Genomic DNA, 24,669 nt, shown 5'->3' on the forward strand with positions numbered 1-24,669 from the left:
GTTATAGTGGCTTGTGTTAGTTCCTTCAAAATTTCTTATTTTAAACATTTTACTTCAACTCCTTCTGACCCATACTGTTCATTACAATGAAAGCTTTTTATCACATGCCTCTGGTATCTGCAGTAAATATTCACACTAAGTATTAAAAATTTTATTTTCTAGACAGTACTCAATCTCCTCCCATATGCTCCTCAAATGAATACATACAATCATTCATGAGTGCACACAAGTTTTTCTCACCCATTACATTACCTTCTGTAATTTTTAAATTCCTATCAAATACCACAGCTCAAGGGTTATCTGTGATATTTGTTTGGCTGCTAAATATAAGGACTTAACTTTCCTTATTACCACATAATCTTTTCAGGTACACACATTAGCTGATAAGCTCTTTGAGAACAGTGGCTCTTGCTCATAAGAAATAGAGATCTGACATATTTGAATTCCTGAAATTAAGGGGTGTATGTGGAGACAGGCAGGAACAAGAATCAGCGCTTCATAAACAGGCCTCAAGAGAATTCAGCACAAGCCAAACTTGTCTCAAAAGTAAAGGAACAGTAGCATCTCTCACAGGCATCTCAGTCTTACTATATCAAACAGAAGTGATGATTTCCTCCCCAAACTTGCTCCTTTCCAATTCTTCCCTACTCTAGCCAATGGTAATACAAAACAACTAAGAGTCAAATATCATTCTTCTCTTTCCCTGACTCCCCACATTCAATCTCCAGCAAGTCCTTTTGATTCAATCTGTAAATTATGTTATAAACCCACCTATTTCTCTCTCTCTTCAATACTACCCTGGTGATTTAAGCATCATTTCTCACTCTAAAATCTAAGATACCCTTTTAAGTATTTCCATTATTTTTCTCTTACAATCCACTCTACATAGCAGTCAGAATACTTTTTTTTTTTTAACATAACTAAATGCCCCATCCACAGGTTTCTACTTAAGGTGTAGACAGACACCAAGGTTGCCTAGTTCTTGAACCAAACTCTGCATCAGCAAAGCAAAACTCACAAACAAGGGAAATAACAGGGTCAACACCCAAGTGCCCCTGAGGAATATATGCCTTTACTTTCTAGCATGCCAAAATTCCCATTTCCCCTGACAGATTCTCACTGTCTCAGAATAAAGTTTAAAATTTTTACCATGGCCTACAAAGCCAGTGTGACCTGGCTGTTCCTTATTCCTCTGACCTATTCTCATATTATACTCCCCTGTGCTCCGTGACTCTCTCAATAACCAGAACTTAGGAAGGCATTCCAATGCAGGGATCTCTGTATTTGCTGTCTCCTCTGCCCCGAATCCTCATTCCCCAGATTTGTTCAGGCAAGGTCTTTCTTTTCATTCGTGTCTCAGTGTAAATGTCATCTCCTCCCAGAGCCACTCTTTTATTTTCTTCTATCTCTTATAACTATCAAAACTATCTCGTTTATCTATTTACTTGTCTATTTATCATGAGTCTCTTCTCATTAAAATGACAGTAGGAATCTTACTTGTCTTTGGTCTCTACTATATCCTTGATGTCTGGCACAGAATTCATTCTCTCAAGAAGTTACAAGAGTGGGGCAGATAAGGTTGAAAAGCAATATAAACAGCGTAGGTTCACCATAAATGTTTGATAAATAAATCAACGAAGGTGGGCAAAGGGAGGAGAGAGAGGTTGGCACTGAGAAAACACACAAAAATATCTTTAGGCAAAGCCCGAAGAAAGGAAATGCCACTCATGAAAAAGCACACGGATGCTTAGGCTGTGTCAGGATTAGGCGGGATTGTATCATAGAGAAATATGAAGCTAAAAATGAAAAGATATTTCTATGTATCTTCTTCAATTTTTTTAATAATGCCTTGTAGTTTTCAGTGTATAGGTCCATCACATTCTTTAAGTTTATTCCAAGGTATTTTTTCTTTTTGTCGCAATTGTTAATGGGATTGTTTTGTTAATTTCTCCTGATCATTCATTATTGGTGTATAGAAATGCAACAGGTTTCTGTATATCGATTCTATATACTTTCACTTTACTGGATTCATTTATTAGTTCTAATAGTTTATGCTGGAGTCTTTAGGATTTTCTATGTGTAGTATCATGTCATTTGCAAATAATGAGAGTTTACATCTTCCTTTCCAATTTGGATGTCTTTTATTTCTTTTTCTTGTCCGATTGCTATAGCTGGGACTTCTAGTACCATGCTGAATAATAGTTGTGAGAGTGGGAATTCTTGCTGTGTTCCTGATTTTAGAGGAAAAGCTTTCAGTTTTTCACCATTGAGTATGATATTAGCTAAGGGTGTGTCATGTGTGGCCTATCTTATGCTGAAGTATTTCCTTCTATAGCTATTATATTAAATGTTTTCATCATAAATAGATGTTGTATCTTGTCAAATGCTTTTTCTGCATCTATTGATATAATCATATGATTTCTATTCTTTAGAAATGGAAAGATATTTGACATTCATGGATTGGAAGAATCAACATAGTTAAAATGGCCATATTACCCAAAGCAATATACAGTCTTCATGTAATCTTCATTGAAATCCCAATGATATTTTTTAGAGAAACAAAAAAATCACTAGATTTGTGTAGAATCACACACACAAAAAAACCCAAATAGGAAAAGCAATCCTGAGAAAACAGAACAAAGCCAGTGGTGTCACACTCCCTGACTTCCAATTATACCACAAAGCAATAATACTAAAAACAGAATGGTAATGAAAGAAAAACAGACATACAAACCAATGAAACAGAATTGAGAACCCAGAAATAAACTCACAGATATATGGGCAAATAATGTTTGACAAAGAAACCAAAAAGATACGATGGAGAAAAGAAAGCCTCTTCAATAAATGGTGCCAGAAAAATTGGAAAGCTACATGCAAAAAAATGAAACTAGATTGTTATTTGTCAACATACACCAAAATTAACTCAAAATGGATCAAAGACCTAAATATAATACCTGGAACAATAAAATACAAAGAAGAAAGCATAGGAACTAAACATATGGACCTTGGTCTTGAAGAGAATTTTATGAATTTGACCTCAAAGCCAAGAGAAGTAAAAGCAAAAATAAATGAGTGGAACTATGTCAAACTAAAAAGCTTCTGTGCAGCAAAAAAAGACCATGATCAAAACAAAAGGCAAGCAAATGAATGGGAGAAGATACCTACAAAAACATCTCCAATAATGAGCTAATATCCAAAATATATTTTAAAAATTTATTCAACTCAATAACAACAATGACAAAATCTAATTTTACAAAAAGGGCCAACGACCTAAACAGACATTTCTCCCAAGAAGACACACAAACAGACATATGAAAAGATGGTCAACTTCACTAGCTATTAGGGAAATGCAAATTAAAACCACAGTGAGAAACCACTTCATACCTGTTAGAATGACTATTATCAACAAGACAAGTAATAAGTGTTGAAGAGGTTGTAGAGAAAAAGAAACCCTCATACATTGCTGGTAGGAATGCAAATTGGCACAGCCACTATGGAAAACAGTATATAGTTCCTCAAAAAATGAAGAATAAAATTACCATATGACCCAGCAATCCCTCTTCTGAGTATCTACCCCCAAAATTTAAAAATATGTATTCATAAAGACACACACACACACACACACACACACACACACATCATTATCATCATCAATACTATATCATTAATACACACACAATAACACTATGTTTATTGCAGCATTATTCACAGTGGCCAGGACATGAAAACAACCAAAGTGTTCTTCAGTAGATGATTGGATAAAGAAGATGTGGTACACGGATACAATGGAATACTACTCAGTCATAAGAAAAGATGAAATACTGCCATTTGTGACATAGATGGATCTTGAGATTATCGTGCTAAGCAAAATAAGTCAGAAAAAGCTGAGAACCACATGATTTCACTCATACATGGGATATAGAACTGAAAGCAACAAACGAACAAGACAAAAACTCATAGACACAGACAACAGTATGGTGGTTACCAGAGAAAAAGGAGTGTGGGGTGGGGGGAAGTAGAAAACCAGATATATGGTGACGAAAGATTTGACTTTGGGCGGTGAACACACAGCACAATATACAGATGATGTAGTATAGAATTGTACTCTTGAAACCTATATAATTTTATTAACCAATGTCATTCCAATAAATTTAATAACATTTTTAAAAAGAAGATATTTCTAGTTGATAGTTAGGATCCCAACACCATAACTACATTTCAATGCTATGAAATTTTACAAGGAACAAATATCTTTAACGTAGATGGGAGCTTAAGAGAGAAATATTAATGTATTCTAAAGGTTAATGTAATTACCTTCTCAATAAGTATATTTGATTTAGGATGAAAGGATAGAAAAATAGTGTTTTTCTTTTTTTATTGTTTTAAATGTTAGCTATAAAAAGGAAGCCCCTTCAAAATTACTTACTAGAAAGTTCCCTTATAAGGCACATTGCATAAAAGCAGGGAAAGGTGCTACTTCTGGACATGTAATTACAAAATTATGATGTTGCTTGTAATTTTCCACTGTATAAAGCTCTTCAAAGACCAAATCATTAGCTATTAGTAGCTCTTCTTGTTTGATATGTAATAATATAAACAATCATCAAAATATTATTTTAGAACAGCCTTGCCTCACTCCAATCCCATATCATTCTTTAAATTAATAACAAAGGGCCTACTTGTTCTAAAGCAATTTCAGATCCCAGATAAAAAGTGGTATCAAAGAGTTTGAGATTTAACACATAAGACAAAATAGCAAAAATAATCTATAAAGGTCTAACTCAAATTACCAATTCTACTGGTTAGTGTGTGTGACCTAGGATAAGTCATTTTTCCCTCCCTGAATCTCAAATCTCTCATCTTCACAAAAAGGGAAATGTCACAAATTATCCCTAGGATATGTTCAACTCTGGATTTGGTAGAGATTTACGTACATTCAACACCCAAGACAATGCTGTAATAACTAACAAAGCTCTCAAGCAAAATCTGTGAGACAGGACCTCGGGCTACGTCATGGTCTGAGAAAAGCTCATCTACAGACAAAGAAAGAAATTTGGGTGACAGAGGGTTGCCAAGAAGCACTTGTTTTATTTTGTTTTGTTTTCAATGAAAGACATGGAATCAAGAAAGAGTTGATCACTCAGTTCTACCTGCTTTGTTCTTATTTGGTTATATTGAGCATTGGTACCTCAGTTTTAGCTTGAGTCAATGACACACAAGTGGTACCCATACATGTAGTTATTTGTTCAGCCAAAATACATTCCAATGCCCTACAATGTTTTTGCACAACTGTTGAGAAGCAGGAACCAAGAAATTCTGATTTGACTATGCACAGGACCACAAGAATAAACCTCAGCCCATACGGATTGAATTGTTCATTATGTCTGCAGAATGCTCCTAAATAACCATCAATATACATGAATTGGCAATATATATCCTTTTATCTAAAACATCCCTGCTTTTGATGTCCTAATGGTACTCGCTATGTTCACATACATATTATAAAATCAATCACTTCCTGTTTCTTTAAAAGTCCTACCATTTGGAGAGAGGCTTGGTCTTGTGTCTTGGAAGAGCTCTATGAAACGCTTATGACTATATCTTTAAGTATCAACCTCTTCTCTTTTTCTAAGAAATGTTTCCATTGAGCATAATGCAGCCTTTATGAATTTTTTAACTGACTTTTTTTTTCACTAAAATGGAAAATCATCTTCTCAGGAAGCTCTTCTGGGCCTTAAAATATTTTTAAAATTTTTAAAGAGTATGTTTCCTTTTTCCACTTCTAAGTTTAGCACAATAAGAATGAATCTAATCATTCCATGCCCTAATCACTACAAGATGTATATTTTTAAAAACCACCACTAAAGTAGTGGTTATCTTTCACAGACTTCCTAAAAGAAGCATAACCCTTTGGTGGCCCACAGCTATTCAGAAATAGCAGTATAAAAGGACCTTGCGCAGGATCAGTTCTCTCAGGAGAGTCTCTTTGAGCCCAATCCATGACAGTAAGTTCTCAGAGAGCTGTGAAGAACATCAACCCAATAAAGAAATTCACAGTGAAATGCAGTGTTGATGATAGCCCCCATGTCTACCTTCGCTCTACCCTATAGGCACTTCCTACTCTGACGAAATTTAAGTCTACCCACAGAAGACCCTGTCTTCATTCAGTATTTTATTCTCGAAGAGTAAAACAAAAGTTCCTACAATCTCACTCCATATGGACTTAATTAAAATATGAACTAAGAAGCTTAACTTCTTAAGCTTAAGTACTGTATTAGTTTTCTATTGCTGTGTAAGAATTACAACAAACTTAAAGACTTACAACAATATGTATTTCTTATCTCACAGATTCTGTAGGTCAGAGGTCCAAGCAAGGGTTAGCTGGGTTTTCTGGCTCAGGATTTCTCCAGGCTGAAATCAAAGTGTTGACCAAAGCTGTAATTCCATCTGAGGCTCTCCTTCAAACTTATTCAGATTATTGACAGAATTGAGGTCTTTGCACTTTTAAACTATTTTATTGTTTAGTTATAGATAAATATGTAATAGAAATGCTGAGTGGAAGCCATGAAAAGTGAAATTAAACTAATGTGTTAGAAATCACTGTCAAATAAAGATCAAGCAGGTAAAATGTATTAAGAAATTATAATGTAAATAAAAGTTTCCATGCAAAATTTCTAATATACATATACATTTTCTAGGGTAATAATAAAGGATTCTTTCATTAGAGCTCTTTTACAATGAATCAAAAGTATCTAAACTACAATTTAATTCAGCTAATATCTTCTAGAAATATAAATACTTACATATTAGATTGATACATATCAAAATATACAAATTATAATGACTCTAAACCAAAGCACCTAGCAAATATTTGCTTTCTTCAAGATTTCTGATCATTCCTAAAACTCACCTTACACTTAGATGATCACAGTTCACTGAGAAAATAGAGATTATTGGCTCTGTTTTCTACCTTCCGATTACAGACACCCCCTAATTATTTGCTTTTAACACAAACATCCTCACATCTGTCCCCTCCCACTTCCTCAAAGCAAATCCCTCTCTTCATATATCACATCATATCTCATCTTGCCTCTTTCTGAATATACTTTATTAATTATCTGCCTTTCTCCCTCCCACCCTTTTTAAGTGGAAGCAATATTAAAATGGCTATCCAGGCAAATATAAAAGCAGATGGAGTTTTTGGAAGCACTTTTCTATAATCATTATGGCATTTGTAATTATTTCAGACATCCAAGCAAAAACAAACAATAAAGACAATTAAAAAAAGCAGAAAAGCCATTAAAAAGATGCTGACTCTGATGACTGCTGGCTAAGAGTGGAGAATCTGAAAGACACAGAAATGCATTCCCAGCATACTTCTGTCTTATGCAGAGCCTGGGCAATTTGAGATTTCTTTCCCCATTTGAGATCTCTTTCTAGCAACCTGAGAAGCACTGAGAGAACATACATAGAATTATAACACTTCAAAGAAATGCATCCGAACAGGTATTGATAACACTGCTGGGCCCAACATTTCAAGCCTTTTCCAGTTGGCCTGTTGATCTCTAATGACAAAATAGGTTGACTTGAACCAACAGATGAGGCTGGGGTCAGAGCCTTTTCTCCAGTGGAAAATTTTAGTCTATTTTATATTCTAAAAACAATTGATAAATTTTTATAATGAGGACCAGAGCTTAACCTGCTGGGTCGAAACAAACACTTCTCTGTGTGAAAACCACTAAAAATTGTGTATATTCTGAGTCTCAGAATAAATGACTGCCCAGAAAGCCCATTCTGAAAAGGCTTGTCCTCCCTGGGTACTTTACCATATCAAGAAGTATGTTAGAAATGTGTCAAGTCACTTTCTCATTGAAAGTTAACGTCATGCCAAGGCCATTATCGACCAAAGGCATTAACCCCTAGCTCATTACCCAAGAGAGCCCCTGTCTCAACACCAGCAAAAAGTAACCTTAAAAGTTAACAACACTAACATACAACTTGTTTTAGATAAAAATGCTTAATTAGAACATTTTTAAAAAATCTATTTAATGAATCAAAGCACAAAGTAATTCAGATAACTTAGAGTTTCCATGGCCATATAAAATGTACAACTCCTTCTCCCAATTCAGCCAGCTCCAGAAAGTCTTACTTGGCTATTATTAACATTAATAACTCTGTGTGTAATGACTTAGACATAAATGGACCCTGAACATTTTCCCCAATCATGTTATACCCCCTTTTCTCTTACCCCACTGTGTGCAAAGACTGTTTGTCTTTCAGTTTCCAGAATGTACCAAGCCCAATTCCACTCTGTGGTCTTTCCTCATACTATTTTGGCCTGAAACATTCCCATCTTTCTCCTCAGACTAACATGCAACATCCTCCAACTAATGGACAATCTTCTCTCTCCAAATGGACAGAAGAATCTGTTTTATGCTTGCAAAGTTTTCCCTTTTAAAACCTAATATATAAACTATAATTAAATATATAATTATTTGTGAACTTTATATCCCCTATACACTGGAAACTGCATGAACTCCATGATTATTATGGTCTTGTTCACCTTTCTATCCCTAGCACTTGACATATTATCCAGCATGCAGTAGGAATTACTAATATTTTGTTGGGTGTGACTATTGCTGAGAATTTCTTGGGCAGGAAGTCTCAGCAAATTTCTTATTGGATAAAAATTTTAGGTCTTTGAGGAAGTTTTTAATTCTTTAATGGTCAGTCTCCTCTGGCCATAGTAGACACCGTCTTAATGATAGTAGCTAATTCATTTCTCATTTTTAGCTGTTACTGCTCAAAAACTCACTCCTACCCAAATCAATGATAACTATGAATTTGAAAAGAGTATTCATTGGCTAGCAAGTTTGTCTAAATGATTCTCAGAAGTCTATAGCTTCCTGTCAAAGCTGTGGCATTCTCTTCCACTGGAAGATTAATTGATGTAATTAGCAACAAATCTTGGATCTGAGGGGCTTTTATACTAGTAGCTTAGTCATGGATCTTACTGACAAGCCTCTGAGAAATATCATGAAAATAAATGCTAGTTAAAGGTTAATAGTAGATACAAACGGGATTTGTACCAACTTTAAGCCATAAAAGCAGAAACTCAAGAATCCTGAGCTAATTGAAAGGTCAGTGCATTTAGAAGAATGAAGGAGAAATACTTCATTCTTAGTAATGCAAAGAAACTTTCAGCAGAAACTTACTGCCAGGAAAAATCACCCCTGAGAGAGCTATGGCTTCATTGCCACTCTGTCCACAAGTGAGGCATAGCTATGTAACTATTACCTGACAACTAGGATGTTTCTGAGGATATATATTCTAAAGGCTGGGAGAACGTATTAAAAAGTATATTTATGATCACTCTACATACTCCAAAATCCTTTTGTTCATATACATGAACATGCAAACACATAACCCCAAGATGATATTAGAATGTATTAATGAAAGAAGGGCTAAAAGTATAGAATAACAGATGTTGAACCTAGATATGAGTGGTAATGAGACAAGCAGAGCCTGTTGAGCCAGGATTGGCATTCAGGAATAACCAGAGGGTCAAATCCAATCAGCTAAGGCAAAGAGAAGCAGGAAGTTATTACAAGCCATATGGACAGAATATCCCAAATCAGTAAGGCCACAAAGCAAATAAGAGAAGCTAAACTGAGCAGGGGCAGAAAACCTCTGTTTAGGAAGGGTTTTCTACTCTCTGCTGCTTTATCCTTTGTTCTGGGTGTTCACAGATCTGGGTCTTTGACACATATTGATTATAGCTAGAAAGGACATACAAATCTGCCCTCCTGAAAATATCTAACTTCAAAATGTTTTGTGAGTTATTATTATTATTTTTTTAGATTATTATTATTTGGTTTATTGCTTGGTTGAATGGCTTATTGATGACAGGGTCAAAAGTTTCTTCTCTATGTCTGGTTTTACCGTGATAGACCAGCAATGGCTCTAAAATCAAACTTTCCATGACTATTCCCAACTTTCACTAGGTTAACTTACTGACCCTCCTCTGTGATTTCTTAGAATGTTACACACCACTCTGTTACAGCACTTACCTCACTCGTTGAAGTTCTCTCTTTACAAGTCAGTCTCCCACAAAACTGAAGCTATTCCAAGATGGGAACTTGTTTTGTTCTTGGTATCACCAGTGCCATTACCCATAAGCCACTCAACTTGTTTTTGTTGGGTGTGACTTTATAAAATACGTGCCTTTTAAAAATTCCTATTAACTTCTTACTTTCGACAAATTCTAAGTAATCTGCCAAAATCTGTAGGTTTGTGAGGTTGATTTCAGATGGCACAAACACCTTCTCTATTTTGTCGTTGATACTGAGTCCCTGCAAGAGTGGAATTTTCATAGTCAGGACTAGAATATGTGTGTAATTGGTTTCCAGAATGACAGACAAGGTCACAGAGACCTAAATGGGAAGTCAACTCTGAGTAAAGGATTTTTAGTAAAAATAGCAACTTCTCTGTGTTACTTGGACCTAATATTGGCACTAAAAGGATCCAAGGCAATAACTCTGAGAAAATAAGTGATTGGAATTTTTATTCCAAGAAAAATATGCATTTACATTTATGTCTAAGATCTATTTTGAGTGAATTTCAAGAAGAGTATAAGGTCTAGGTTCATGTTTTTGCATTTGGATGTCCAGTTGTCCCAGTACCATCTGTTGAAAAGACTATCGTTGCTCTATTGTATTGTCTTTGCTCTTTTGTCAAAGATCAGTTGACTATTTTATGTAATCTATGTCTGGGCTCTCTAAAACCCAGATAAACTTGGGTATAGCTATAATTTTTTATATACAATACCAAAGTCATGATCTATGAGAAATATAATTGATAAGCTAGACAATAAAAATTTTTAAATTCTGGTCTGTGAAAGACAATGTCAAGAGAATGAGACAACAAGCTACAAACTGGGAGAAAATATTTGCAAAATATACATCTTATATAAAGATCTGTTATCAAAACATACAAAGAACTCTTAAAACTCGACAACAAGAAAACATCTTTTAGAATGGCCAAATCTCAGAACACTGACAATACCAAATGCTGGCAAAAATGTGGAACAACAGAAACTCTCATTCATTGCTGGTGGGAATGCAAAATGATACAGCCTCCTTGAAAGACAATTTGACAGTTTCTTACTATAAAATCCAGCAATCATGTTCCTTGGCATTTACTTAACTGAAATGAAAAACTTATGCCCACACAAAAACCTGCATGTGGATGTTTACGGCAGCTTTTATTTGTAATTGCCAAAACTTTGTACTTAAATTACACCACTAGCTTTCTTGGGTCTCCACTTTGCAGAAAGCACATGGTAGGACCCATAATTGTAGAAGCCAATTCCTCATAATAAATTACATACATAAACACACACGCTCACACATGCATACACACACACACACAAGAAATGTTAAAAGTTTTTTAGGCTGAAAGGAAGTTACAAAAAAATGAATAAAGAACACCAGAAGAGGTTAAAATGTTCATTATGACTTTACATGTAAAAATTATTCTTATTGTGTGTACATATGTATATATAAATATGCAATATATAAACATATAGATTTTAAATTTCTTTAAAAGATTTAAAAAATAAGAGAAAGTGAAGTATAACATACATAGAAGTAAACTATATGGCAATAAAAGCACAAAAATCAGGAAAGTGTTATTGGAGTACACTGATGTAAAGTCTTTACATTGTTCATAAAGCAGGAAAATATTTGCTGACGATAGTTTGTGATAAAGATGCATTTGCGATCTCAAACACTGTACTATCCAATATGGTAACTACTTTAATTACCATGTAGCTAGCTATTCAACACTTGAAATGTACCTAGTCAGAATTGAGATACGCCATAAGTGTAAAATATGAGAAGATGACAAAGACTTGGTTAAAAAAAAAAAAAATATATATATATATATACACACACACACACACACACACACACACATACACACACACACACACATATACACATATATATGTCAGTAAATTAACCTAGTGAAAGTTGGGAATAGTCATGGAAAGTTTGATTTTAGAGCCATTGCTGGTCTATATATATGTGTGTGTGTATATATATATAAAGTATCTCATTCATATAGAAAACATGTTATCTGATCATGACAATATTAAATTAAAACTCTGTAACTATGAGCTATCTAGAATCACTCTAAATATTTATAAATTAAACTAAACACTTATAAAGAACTCAGGAATTAAAGATGACACCGCGAGGAAAAGGTTAAAGTATATTTTGAACTAAAGGATAATAAGAATGTCAAAGTTTGTAGGATGCAACTAAAGCAGTATACTTACAAGGAAATGTATAAATTAGAGGCCTATGTTAGTAGAGAAGAAGGGCACAATCAATGATCTCTGCTTCTACTTTAATGAGCTGCAGAAAGAAGAGTAAATTGAACCCTAAAGGAGAAGAGCAACATGACAACAGAGAGCAATAAAATAGAAAACAAATAGAGAAATGAATAAAGTCAGGTTTTTTTAAAAGAATAAAACTGAAAAATCTCTATCAAGATTGATTGAAAAGCAGAGAGAAGACAAATTCTGAATATCAAGAATTAAGGAGAGAATATCACCCCATATACCTTGGAACTAAAAGAATAACAAGTAAATGCCATACACTATTTTATGCCAGTACATTTGTCAACATATGAAATGCATATTCCTTTAAAAACTGATAAAATGGCACAATAGAAAATGTTAAATATTTATATTTCTATTAAATAAATTAAATTAGTAATAAAAAATATTCCCACAAAAAACTCTACTCCAAGATGGATTCACCATTGCATTATATCAAACATTTGAGAAAGAAATGTCAACTTTATATCATTCTTCAAAAAAGGAGGAGAAACAACTCTCTGACTTATTTTATGAGGCATGCATAATGCTGACATCAAGACCACAAAAGAACAGTAAGAAAAGCATATTAGAGAATAGCATCCCTTGTGAACATCAAGTCAATATTAATGATATTAGCAAATAGAATATAAAAATATGTAAAATGGATAATATGTCATGAACAAGCAGGGATTTTATCTCAAGAATACAAAATTGACTTAATTTATGAAACTCAATATAATTCACCAGAATAATGTATGACAAGAGAACAATTATATGATCACTTAAATAGGCATAGAGAAAGTCTTTGACAGAATTTACCCATTCATGATGAAAATACTCACAAAGTTAGATGCAAATTTCTCAACATGATATAGAGCATCTAAGGAAGACCTACAGCTAGAAGATAACTGACTTTTAAATATTGAACACTTTCTCCCTAAAATCAGAGTAATGCAAAGATATTCATTCTTACTACTTCTATTCACTATTGCACTGGAGGGCCTAGACATTGAAATTAGGCAAGAGAAATAAAAAGTCATAAATATTGGATAGAAAAAGTCAAATTTCCTTTAATTTGTGCAAATATAAACAAATAGACCAATTAGATTAAATATAATATCTACAAAACAGATCCTAATTTATAACAAAGTTATCACAGGTTAACCTTTTCAATAGGTGATGCTAAATCAATTGCCTAACATCAAAAAAATAGCTTTGATCCCTTTCTACTCCATACACAAAAGTTAACTTATGTGGATTCTAGATATAAGTATTAAAGATAAAAGAATAAGGTCACGGAAGGTAACATAGGATCATATCCTCATGACCTTGAGTTATGCAAAGATTTCCTAAACAAGAGAAAATAACACTAACCATAAATGAAAGATTGATAAGTTGGAATTTATTTAAAATATACAATTTATGTTCATCGAAATGAGCCATTAAAATAAAAAGTCAAGCAATGGAGAGAAAGCAGACATTAAAATGCATATACGACCAAAATATCTATATCTATATCGATATCGATATAGATATAGATAGATATAGATATATATAAAGTTTTAAAACCGAAAAAGTAACAGATTACCCAATTAAAGATGGGAGAAAGAGGTAAACAGTTACTTCAAAAAAGAGAATATCCAAATGACCAATTAATAACAAAAATTCCTGACAATATTAAGTGTTATAAAGATGTGGAGCACGTAGAACTCTCATGAACTGTGGAATGTAGAATTGGTATAATCACTATGAAAAATTGTTTGACAGTACATTTAAAAACTAAATATTCACAGGTCCTATAATCTATCAATTTCATTCCTAGGTATTTACTAACAGAAATGCAGGCACATAAAGACATAGGCAAGGTGTTCCTTGCCAACAATAGGAATAGGATGAGGGAAGAGAGATGAGTATTGTTCAAATTTAAAGAGGCGCTAACTCTCAGGATCATGAAAGTGCCAGTGTGATTCTGAGAGTGAGTGTTTTTTTAGATTTTGCGCCCCTCTCACTTCACCCTAGTTTCCGCTCTGGTCTGGGAAGCAGTATTCATAATAGACAAAACACTCAAATATTCATCAACTGTGGAATAGATAAGCAAATTGTTATATTTATAAAATTCGCTTATATAGCAGTGAGAACAATGAACGAGTAATGTGCAACACCACATATTATAAACATAATGTGAAGCATAAGAAGCCTGTCACAAAATGGTATGTGATTCTAATCATATAAAGTTCAAACCAGGCAAAACTAATCAATTTTGATACTGATCAGAAGAATGATTACTTTTGGAAGGGATATTAATTATGAAGGTATGCAAAGGAGGGAGGCTCCTGGAGTCCTGGTAAAATTCAGTATCCTGATCAGGGGGCAATTCCATGGGTATGTTCATTTGGTAAACATCAATTGAGATGCATAAGACCATTATATGTATATATCATTATATGTCACTTATGATTTGCTCACTTCTCTATGTGTGATTCAATTAAAAACCTTACACCTCCCCGCAAAAAATGTCAATAAGCACTGGAAAATGAACTTCTGGATACTGATATGCTGAAGAAAAGGAAGATGGGACTGGAGTGGGGGAGGGGCACCAGCGGTCTTCCCCTGTATCTGTAATGTTTCATCTATTTTAAATTATACTACTGAAACAAATATGGCAAAATGGTAGAATCTGATATTGGTGAGCACAGAGTTCATTGTTTCACTCTGTGATTTTCTTTCAAATGTTTCATACTTTTTATAAAAACCAATGTGAGTTATCTGGAGCTGGGATCTGATCCACCAAGAGGACAGTTCAACCCACATAATTATCAACACCTCTTGCAAAATGCTGTCAGTCTCTGCCTTCCCCAGTAGACTTCTCATTCTGCTCCATGCCAAGGCAAAATATGATATTTGCAACAAGCCCTTCAATTTTGTTCGAGAAAATCATGCAAAATGAGGAGAGCTTGTTTTAGCTTTCCTTTAATATTACAGGTTTTAAAATTGAAGCTTCAAAAAGAATATCCTGCTCCTTTGTGTCTCCATCAAAGTCTGATGTTCCTTGAAAAACAAATTTCAAGTTCTGTTCGCCTCTCACTGATCGCAAATCATAGAAAAGATAATAAAAAGATTAACTTTACACTCATGAGGCCTTCTGTGTGAGAGACCTTCAACTGCACATACAAAGCTGAAAGAGTTTATTTTCACTCTTCCTTTTGCCTTTTAAGCTCAGTTTTATAAGAAACTACCAGAAATGCTCGGTCTTTCCATTACACTTCAGTTAGCTTTCTGTTCACCTCTATTTATGAAATGGCTTCCTCTTACAGTAGAAATAGACTGGCTGGAAATCTTCCACCCTTCCCCATATCATCTCTGAGAGTAGAAGATCCACCATGGTCCAGGACAGAACCAACTTAATAGCTTTCAACAGATACAAACCAGCCCGAGAGGCTTCGTCCAACCTGTGACAGGCTCTATGAGTAAGCTCTCTGTAAAGCTGTTCCTGATCGCCACTGATTCCAGTTCCCTCCTAGCTCTGGGCTCAAAGAGAAGGGAGATGGGAAAATATCAAAGATGAATCCAAGGGGGTGTGGTGGCAAATCAACCATATGGAGGTAGGTATGATATAGTAAATAAAACAATGGGGTTACACGTTAGAAGCTCTATATTATAATTCTGATTTGCTGGGCTGAGCAACCATAAACAACTCCTTTTAACCTTTCCGAGTCCCTTTTCCTCTCTGCAAAATGAACAAGGTAATAATGCCTCTCTCCTTCTAGAGCTTTATGTGGTTCTCATGCTGTGAAACATTAAGAATGTTACATGGGCATAAGGCAGTAAAAAAAAAAATGCCTATCATTGGCTCAGCTACTAACGCAAAGCCTGGAACACACTGCTTAAGTTAGGTTTTGTTCTTTTCCCTATATGCTCGGTAGTCATTACATGTTGATTTCATTTCTTCTACTTCTTTTCACATCTTCTCAACAGGCTGTTTAATATCCTCATAACACACTGTGAAGTGTCAAGATATTTGAGCTTTTGCATTTCTGAGCTTTTCTTTTCAGTTTTGATGTGTCTGAAATGCTGTCTTATGGTTGAAATGAATATGTGCCATTTATAAGCAGATCACCAGCCGATAGACACCTCTCAAAAAATGAGTTAACCAGACATTCTTGAGTCATGCCATTCACCAGGATGGTATCAGAAAGGTTCAAGGTTTTGAACAGAGATGATTATGAACCATAAGTAAGGGAAACTTCCCAGTCCTAAAGCCATGCCATAGCCTGTGCCAGACTGCATGCTTTGGAACATCATTTCAGTAAAACTGACAAACTTTATTAGTTTTTCCTTACAGGGAAACACAGCATTTACCATTGGCAGTTTGATATTTCCTGTTTCATCTAATTTGGAGCTATTTACATTTTTTTAAAAACTGTATCTCCCATCTCATGTGTCTACTGGCTTTCAGCTCAAGCTCCCTCTCTCAGAAGATAGGAATGCTGGGGCCCATTCTTTTCCTCTCTTTCTGCTTTTTAACTTAATCTTTACCAAGAGATGAGGAGGCATTAAACTGATTTTTCAGAGTAACACATTTCACTAGTGGGCATGGTCACTACTTCGGCCATTTCATCTGTTTTTATGCTGCTACATGAGGCATGGTCTAAATCAATGAAATTCGATGAATAACTCACTTCAGGCCAACATTGTAGGCCTGGTTTCCTTCAATTTGGCAGAAGAGAAAATGTAATATTGTAATTCAGCCTCATTCCTTTGCCTTGACTCCAGTCCAGTTTTATCAGACATAAAGTTATAGGGTACTTGTTTTCCATTAGTGTAGAAATTCTATGAATGTTCTCATCAGACGGATCTCTACAAAGCCGTTTTACAGCCTTTTTTCATTTAGGGTCATGAGTGTATGTACCCTGTAATTCTGAGGTAAAAGGGCAGGCTCGTGCAGCCTACACTGCTAAATCAATCCCACCTTGCACTGGATAGTGTGCTTGGATGATGCAAAATGGGATTTCATCAAATTCAGGAGTCTTCTAGAAGTATCACTTGCAGAAAAAGTTAATGCCAGTTTTCAGTTATCATCAGTAGATGTACCTTCCAGATGCTATAGCCTATAGCTGAGGATGATTGGCCTTCCCTAGCAGCCTACAATATCCCATTCTGAGAAAATCTGGGAATATGATGACACTTAACCAGTTTGGGTCAGAAGCCAGAATCACAAGACAAAATTCAATATCAGGGTCAGAAATCAGGCAATAGCTACGATTGGCCAGCTAGGGAATAACCTCTGACCTAATACCACAAATCATAAGGGATTGCCAAGTCAAATAATTCTAGGTGACAGGAGCAAGAAGAACTCAGTGAGCATGGGGGTAGAGCATGGAGACCATGGTCAGAAGTTTCTCTGCCTCTTACCCCAGAAAAAAAGTCTAAAAGGATAATCCTGGGCCTAAGGTCAGTATGACTACTGCTGTCAAGTGACACCAAACATTTTAAGTAGCAAGACAGACCGTGAAAACATTTTCTTGACATTTTACTATAGAGCAGGATATTCAAAAAAGAGAATGAGGATAAGCATGTGTTTCAGGATCTTTTACTCTCCCCCTCTCCATATGGAAAAAGAACTGATTTCCATAAAAGGTGTTCTTCTGATTTTCTGACAGAATATCAATTCTACTTTTGTCTTAGTTCAAGAGATAATAGATCCTAACATCTGCACATCCTTCATGCAGATTTGTGACTGGGTTTCCAACAGTATGACTCTGCATCGTCAACAATCTCCTGTTACAAATGGGCAGGGCCCAAAGAATCTTCTATGAAATACTAGTATCTAGAGATGCTTTATTTTCTTTTTGAGGTGAAGGGAGAGCTTGCAGTGGTCAAATGTAATTTTAAAGAGCAAAATAACAAACCCCTCCTGAAGATTCACAAGGCTCTAACTTGTTAGTATGTCTAAAAATCCAACAATAAAACTCCCAACTCTCTGATTAACATTTTTTTTTAACTTAATGTTTCCCCAAACCTGAATGCCCACAAATCTTTCTTTTCCATATAACGGCTATTAGCATCCCGTATCACAGAACTGACATTCAGAGCAGCATATATCAGAAAACTGTCCTGTAGCTTTATAAGCATAAAGAGATTAGAAGTGTATGTGGGTGACTTGGCTCATTTCCTGTCTCAAATGCTGATGAGATAAGAAAGGGGACAGGGAGAGGAAGGGAAGAGAAATGAAGGACCTTTCCTATAGGCACATCTGAGTGGTTAAATTTATTGCTACCATGTATGAATTACTATATTTATGGTTAAGAAGCCAAACATGACAGAAATGAGTAGGCTGCAGCAATATTATACCTAGCTGAAGCAGGCTGCCCTGATTTATAATCACTTTTCATCTAATCCCGTTATGTGAGAGGACAAATCCTTTTTCACATCCCTCAGGCCCATTGGAAATACTCTGTTCTGACTTGCTTGAAGGTGATTTCTGCAGCAGTCCTTTCCTGGAGGATCACTGGCCCATCGCCACCTTCTCAGATTACCTTTCAATAGTGCCCTTCCAGCCCTTGGGTCTGAAAGATCTGTCCTTGGGGTGAAGTGCAAGGGAAATACAGGGAATCAGGGAAGAGCAACCCCTGTTTCAGTTAGCTATTACTAAATTAAAAACTACCCAGCACTTAGAAGTGTAAATCAATGATTACGGCTCATAATTTTGTGATCTGGCTGGTCTTAGCGGTGTAATTCTTTTGCTCCTTGTTGTGTAGTTGAGGCCATTCATGTGGCTGCATTCAACTGGGGGCTCGCCTAGGGCTGGAATATTTCAGGTACCCTCTTACCCTCCAGGTCTCTCACACCATTTTCCAACCAGTCTGGACTTCCATACAGCCAGGCAACTGGGCTCCAAGAGAAGAAGAGGGGGAGCTTACAGTTCTTTTATGGCCTCAGCTCAGAAATCTCAAAACATCACATGATATATTCTGTTGGTCCAGGCAAATTGCAAGCCCAATCCAGATTCAAGGGTCCAGATTTCTTGAGGTGAGAGAAGCATCCACATAGAGAGATAGGAGGGTCATGGATGGTTACTTTTGCAGACCATCTACCAAAACAGTCAACACTTGGCATTCTACAGCTTCAGCTGGTAGTAAACAGGAAAAAAAGTCAATATCACTTCTACAAACAGGGCCCTTTTAAAGCACATTCAAAATTTTGTCCTTTCTATCTAGACCTATATGATCCTTTAGAAAGATAGGGGAAAAAAAACCATTACTGACTGCTACTGGCCTACAGGAAAGACTAAGCTAGCACCTAACTCATTCTACTCTCTCAATTTCAAAGGTTAACTCTTTAGGAGGTGACTGGAATATCTATCCTGGATTAACAGTAAGTTCTTTTATGGACAAATTGTATTCCCTGGCTACTCAGTAAATTATAAATTAAACTTCTAATTCAGTTTGTGTTTTCATTCCTCATTTACACTCCTTCTCAAGGAATGAGCAAATATTCTCCTTATCAACAGTCCAACTGATCTCTGAGGTTGGGTTTAGCCATATCCAGGGGAGAAAAGCTAAATACTTAACAATATTATCACCTTCTCTTTAAAAAGCTAGCTCATCTTTTTGTCTCATTTACCATTTGAAGCATAAAGAAAAGATGAATGGGCTGGGAACTGCCTCTGGGTACCTTATGAGGGATATGAAGAAAGAGTCCTGCCCAGAAATAATCATCACAGCTGCCATGACATGGTGCTGAAATTTCACCACAGAGATTCATTTCATTCAGTTATGGTATTGACGTTCCTGGGATCCAAGGACAGAATGCAAAGATCTTAGGATATGGGAATACGTAGCATCATCCTCATACATTAGCTTCCCAACGTGGAGTCAACCACTAAATCGGGGCCTCTGAACAGTGAGGAAAAATGAAGAAGAGTTGGGGGTCTATGAGGGCCAGAAAGGTGGGTATGTCTCCTGTAGACAGGCTGAATGTCTCTGGAGTCCCGGGGGCACCCGAAGGGTAGAAGAGAAGGATGAAGAAACAGGACACACCTTTCTAATTTCATAACGTTATGAAGGTTGTTTATAGGAGAGAAAGAGAAGGCACAATAGAAGGAGAGAGAGAAAAGCAAAAGAATACATTTCTAGTACAATCTCCCAAAGTTACCTTTCAAGAATTTTTAAATCAATATTTTTCATAACTATTGTTAAGACCATGATGAAAAGGCATTAAGGAATCAATGTGCATAGCAAAGAGAGTTAAAAGAGGAATTTTTGAATTAAGCCTTTACCCACTCTGGAAAGGTACAGAAAAGATTGTAAACCAAAAATAGCTATAGCTAATACTTATATTGTACTTTCTATGATTTGGATAATATTCTGAGAATTTTACATATATTAGTTCATTGGCCATCACAAAAGTCCTGTGATGCAGGTGCTCTTATTATTCCCAGTTTAGAGATGGGGAAACTGAGGCTAGGAAAGCAAATTGACTTGTCAGGGTCTCACAGCTAGTAAATAGGAAAGCCAGAATGTGAACTCAGGCAGTCTGAACTAGAACTCAGAGCCTCCACCCTTGATGACTACACTGTGTGCTTACCAGGGACCATTACAGACCCAAGTACAAGCTAAATGGATAAGGAACCGTTTTCAGTTCTGCCCTCAGAGAAAGAAAATTTTGAATCTGGAGTTAGTTATTTCTTATTGAATTACTAATGTTATTGTTAGAATTTTTATTGTTTGTGCTTAACATTTATAGAATTAAAAAAGTATTAAAATATTTTCTTCAAAAACTATGAAAACTATTTTTCTAATATTTATTTAAAGTAACCCAAAATTTTTGGTCAGACAATAATGAAAAACTGCCAGAAAAACAAATCTCCATCTCTGAGAAGCATTATTTCCTTAAACCAAAGGTTGTGTCATGATGTCAAGCTCCCTGGTGCCTAGACATACTTAAGACACCCCAGTGCATATCAGGGGGTGGAATTCTGACCAGTCTGACCCTGTCCAGTGTGTGAGGAGACCTCTCTGCAAGGACCAGCTCTGAAAACATACCTCTCTATATTTCTTGTTGGTTAGCTACTTAGTCAAGTATAAATGCCAGAGATGTTTAATCATCATCTATCTTGTTCTCTACTACTTCTCTCCCTTTCTTCTCCTGACCAACTGACCAACCACACACATACATTCTCCTCAAATGGTGAAGGCATTGAATCATTTCGTTCAGGTGAGAGAAGATCTTAAAACTGCAAGTGCAATTACTTTAATAGATTTCCACCATTAGATCTAGCCACCTAATTTAATAGAAATCAAAATTACGTTATATCCAGAGAAGACAAGAGTATCACAATGTACCATCATAAATCTCTCTCAGTAAATTGTTAATGCTTGAAAGCACCCAGTCATAGGATTAGGAGGCTTGCTTACTGGAATGGAACTGTAGTATTCAGCATTTAAAATTCAGTGAGAGCACTTCCTGCCCTACGATATGGCCAAGTTAATTGAAGCAAATCACACATTAGGAATAAGAAGTGTTTCCAAAAGGTAACACTGAAGATACAATTCACCCAGAGTAAGCAAAAGCATCTCCATCTCCTACAGAGTCTCCCCCTAGTGGTTCCAAACCCTGCACGGCACTATCCTTCTTCCAGTTAAGAGGAGATTGAAAATACATGAGGAACTTTCATGAGTGCTCACTATAATTGAGAGGACTGCTGGCATTTAATGATCATCAGCCAGTGATGCTAAATGTCCTGCAATGTCCTATAGAATGCTGTATAGTGGAGAATTTCCTAACCGAAATAGCACCAAGAGAATTTTTATGGAACATTATATTACACAGTTGCCACGTCATCTCTCAGAGCCTCCAGTCTCCAAACCTACTGTCTACTTATCTGGATGAACAAATTAAATCACCACGTTGGAAAGTCATAATTTCCATCTCATTTTTAATTAAGAGGAAAGACTGTAATTCAACTCTACCCTGTCCCATTGAAAGAAATTAAAGGGATTACTTAAGTGATATGAATATCTAGTGAACAAAGAATAACAGGAGAAAATATCTCTTTAAGTACAAGTAATATCTATGGAATTATGCAACGTAGGAGGACATCAAGTGGTTGGATTTGGAAGAGAGGCAGTGGGTGAAAACAAAGATTTGAGCCAAAGTAAGCTATCATGTCTTTCCTTCCATTCTTTACTTTCTCCCCAAAAAGTTATTGAGTGACTACTATCTGTAGGCATTATGTGAGACGTGGTGAAACAATGATGAGCAAAAAGTGCATGGCTTCTACTCTCATTGAGTATACCTCTTGTTGCAGGAGATTAACATTAATAAAATAATCACACCAATAAGCTAATGAATGAAGACTAATATGATCATCCACCATTGCCAGTTGCAGTACCTCTAGATGCAAAGAGCACCAGAGGAGTATTAGCTGTGTCATAGTTCCTGGGTTCCATTATCAGCAAGTTAGTTAGGCCAGCCACAAAACTTTGATAAACTCATATTTTCCTAAGCATGCAAATTCACATTGCTTTGAATTCTAAGTGGCTAGGAGAGAACCTCATAGATATTTCAAGACAGAGCACTTTAAGTATGATTCATTTCAGCTCAAGATGAGTCATCAGGGATGAATGGCCCCACTTCCAAATAGTTTTAATGACCACCTCCTACAGAGCCGCAGCAGGGCTATCAACACAGGTATCTTGAGATCCCTTATGGGGCTTTCAAGAGCAATTAGCACCATTAAACTAATTCCACAAATTCTTATCAAATAGACTTTGGACCTTCTTCCCTGTGAGTACATAAAGATGACTAAGCAGCAGCCCAAGGAGCTCCAGCTGGAAAAGGAGATATAACCACACAATCTGATAAGTGTCACATGAACACAATGGCCAAGTATCATGAGACCTCAGAGGAAGAGATTGTTTACTCCTGCATTGTGTTCTGAGATAACGATCTGGTTCCAAAGGAGAATGACTAGAGATGGAGAAGTTGACTCTTAGCTATTCCTGATATATTTAATGATGTTTGCTTTGGACAGACTATCCCAAGACCAGCAAGTCTGACTTTTTTATTAAGTCTAAATTCCCCACGGTGTTCTTTGTCTAAATCTGAGTGTGAAATACTACCGTACTAGTAGGATGATTTAATTTGATTAGCTGGATGATAAGTTGGAAGACTTCCCTGCTGTGTAAATGGAGGCGGCTGTGACTTTGTTTACATACTTTGTGAATGTGACCTGCCTTTATTCCAAGACCCCTATACTCCAGCTGACAAAAACCCACCAGTGTAGCTGCTGCTACAGAGAATGGGGAGGGCCCTCCACCTTTCTGCCCTCTACCCTGGATTTTTCCCAGACAAGAGTGAGGGTCCACGGCAAAGCCAGCAGTTCTCAATCTGCTGACTCTCTTCCGTGTGGTCAAACTAAGGAGAACTCTGCTGCCGCTCAATGCTAGAGAAGCTGCTTGATTTACTCTTCAGGGTTTTCCATCTGGAAGCAGTGGGTCATCAAAACAAAGGCCTTATTTAGCTGCTAGGGAAATCAGAAAAACAACTGAGGGGTCCAGTGGGGCAAGAGAAGGAAGAATCCCAGAGTATAAGCTTCTCCCAGGAAACAAAACTCCAAGTAGTGAAAGAAAAAGTTAGAGATCCTAATTTTCCTTTAGAACTCCTACGCTTTCTCCCTCAACTCTCCCCACCTTCAGCTCGTTATCTTAATATCTGGCAGTTCTTGTTTAGGGGGACAAACAAGTCTGGTTCTACCAGGAGAGAGTGGTCCATAAGGAAGCAGTGAGCATCACTTAGGAAAGGCACAGTAAATGTCTCCTTGCCACATCAAGCTGATCCAGCTCACCTGTCTCTGTCAAATTTTGCAAAACAATTTCCTTTGAGGCTAAAAATGCTTCTGTCTTAGCGTTAGCACATTTCTCCCAGCTCTCATGAAAGCTATCAAATATGGGAGTTAGAATAATACCAATTCTTTAAAAAACTGGTACATCAGATTATGTCAAAGGACATAGTGTTATTTACACATAATGTCCATGAACATTACGATGGTGAAGATATTTATATATAAAGTACAACCGACAAACATCTGAAGAGAACATGAGGCAACTGTTAATAAAACATACATATTTGATAATAAGGCAGCTGAAATAGGAAATCAAAAGGTGGTGATAACATCTTGAAACTTGGGCTGGAAGTAGGCATTATTAACCACATGTGAGAGCTCAAGAATGCAACACTGAGAGGTTAAAATTTTTTCACTCCACCTTGGCTTCCTCACAGTT

This window comes from Pteropus medius, unplaced genomic scaffold, assembly GCF_902729225.1.
Source record: "Pteropus medius unplaced genomic scaffold, Ma_sr-lr_union100, whole genome shotgun sequence".
NCBI classification, from domain to species: Eukaryota; Metazoa; Chordata; class Mammalia; order Chiroptera; family Pteropodidae; genus Pteropus; species Pteropus medius.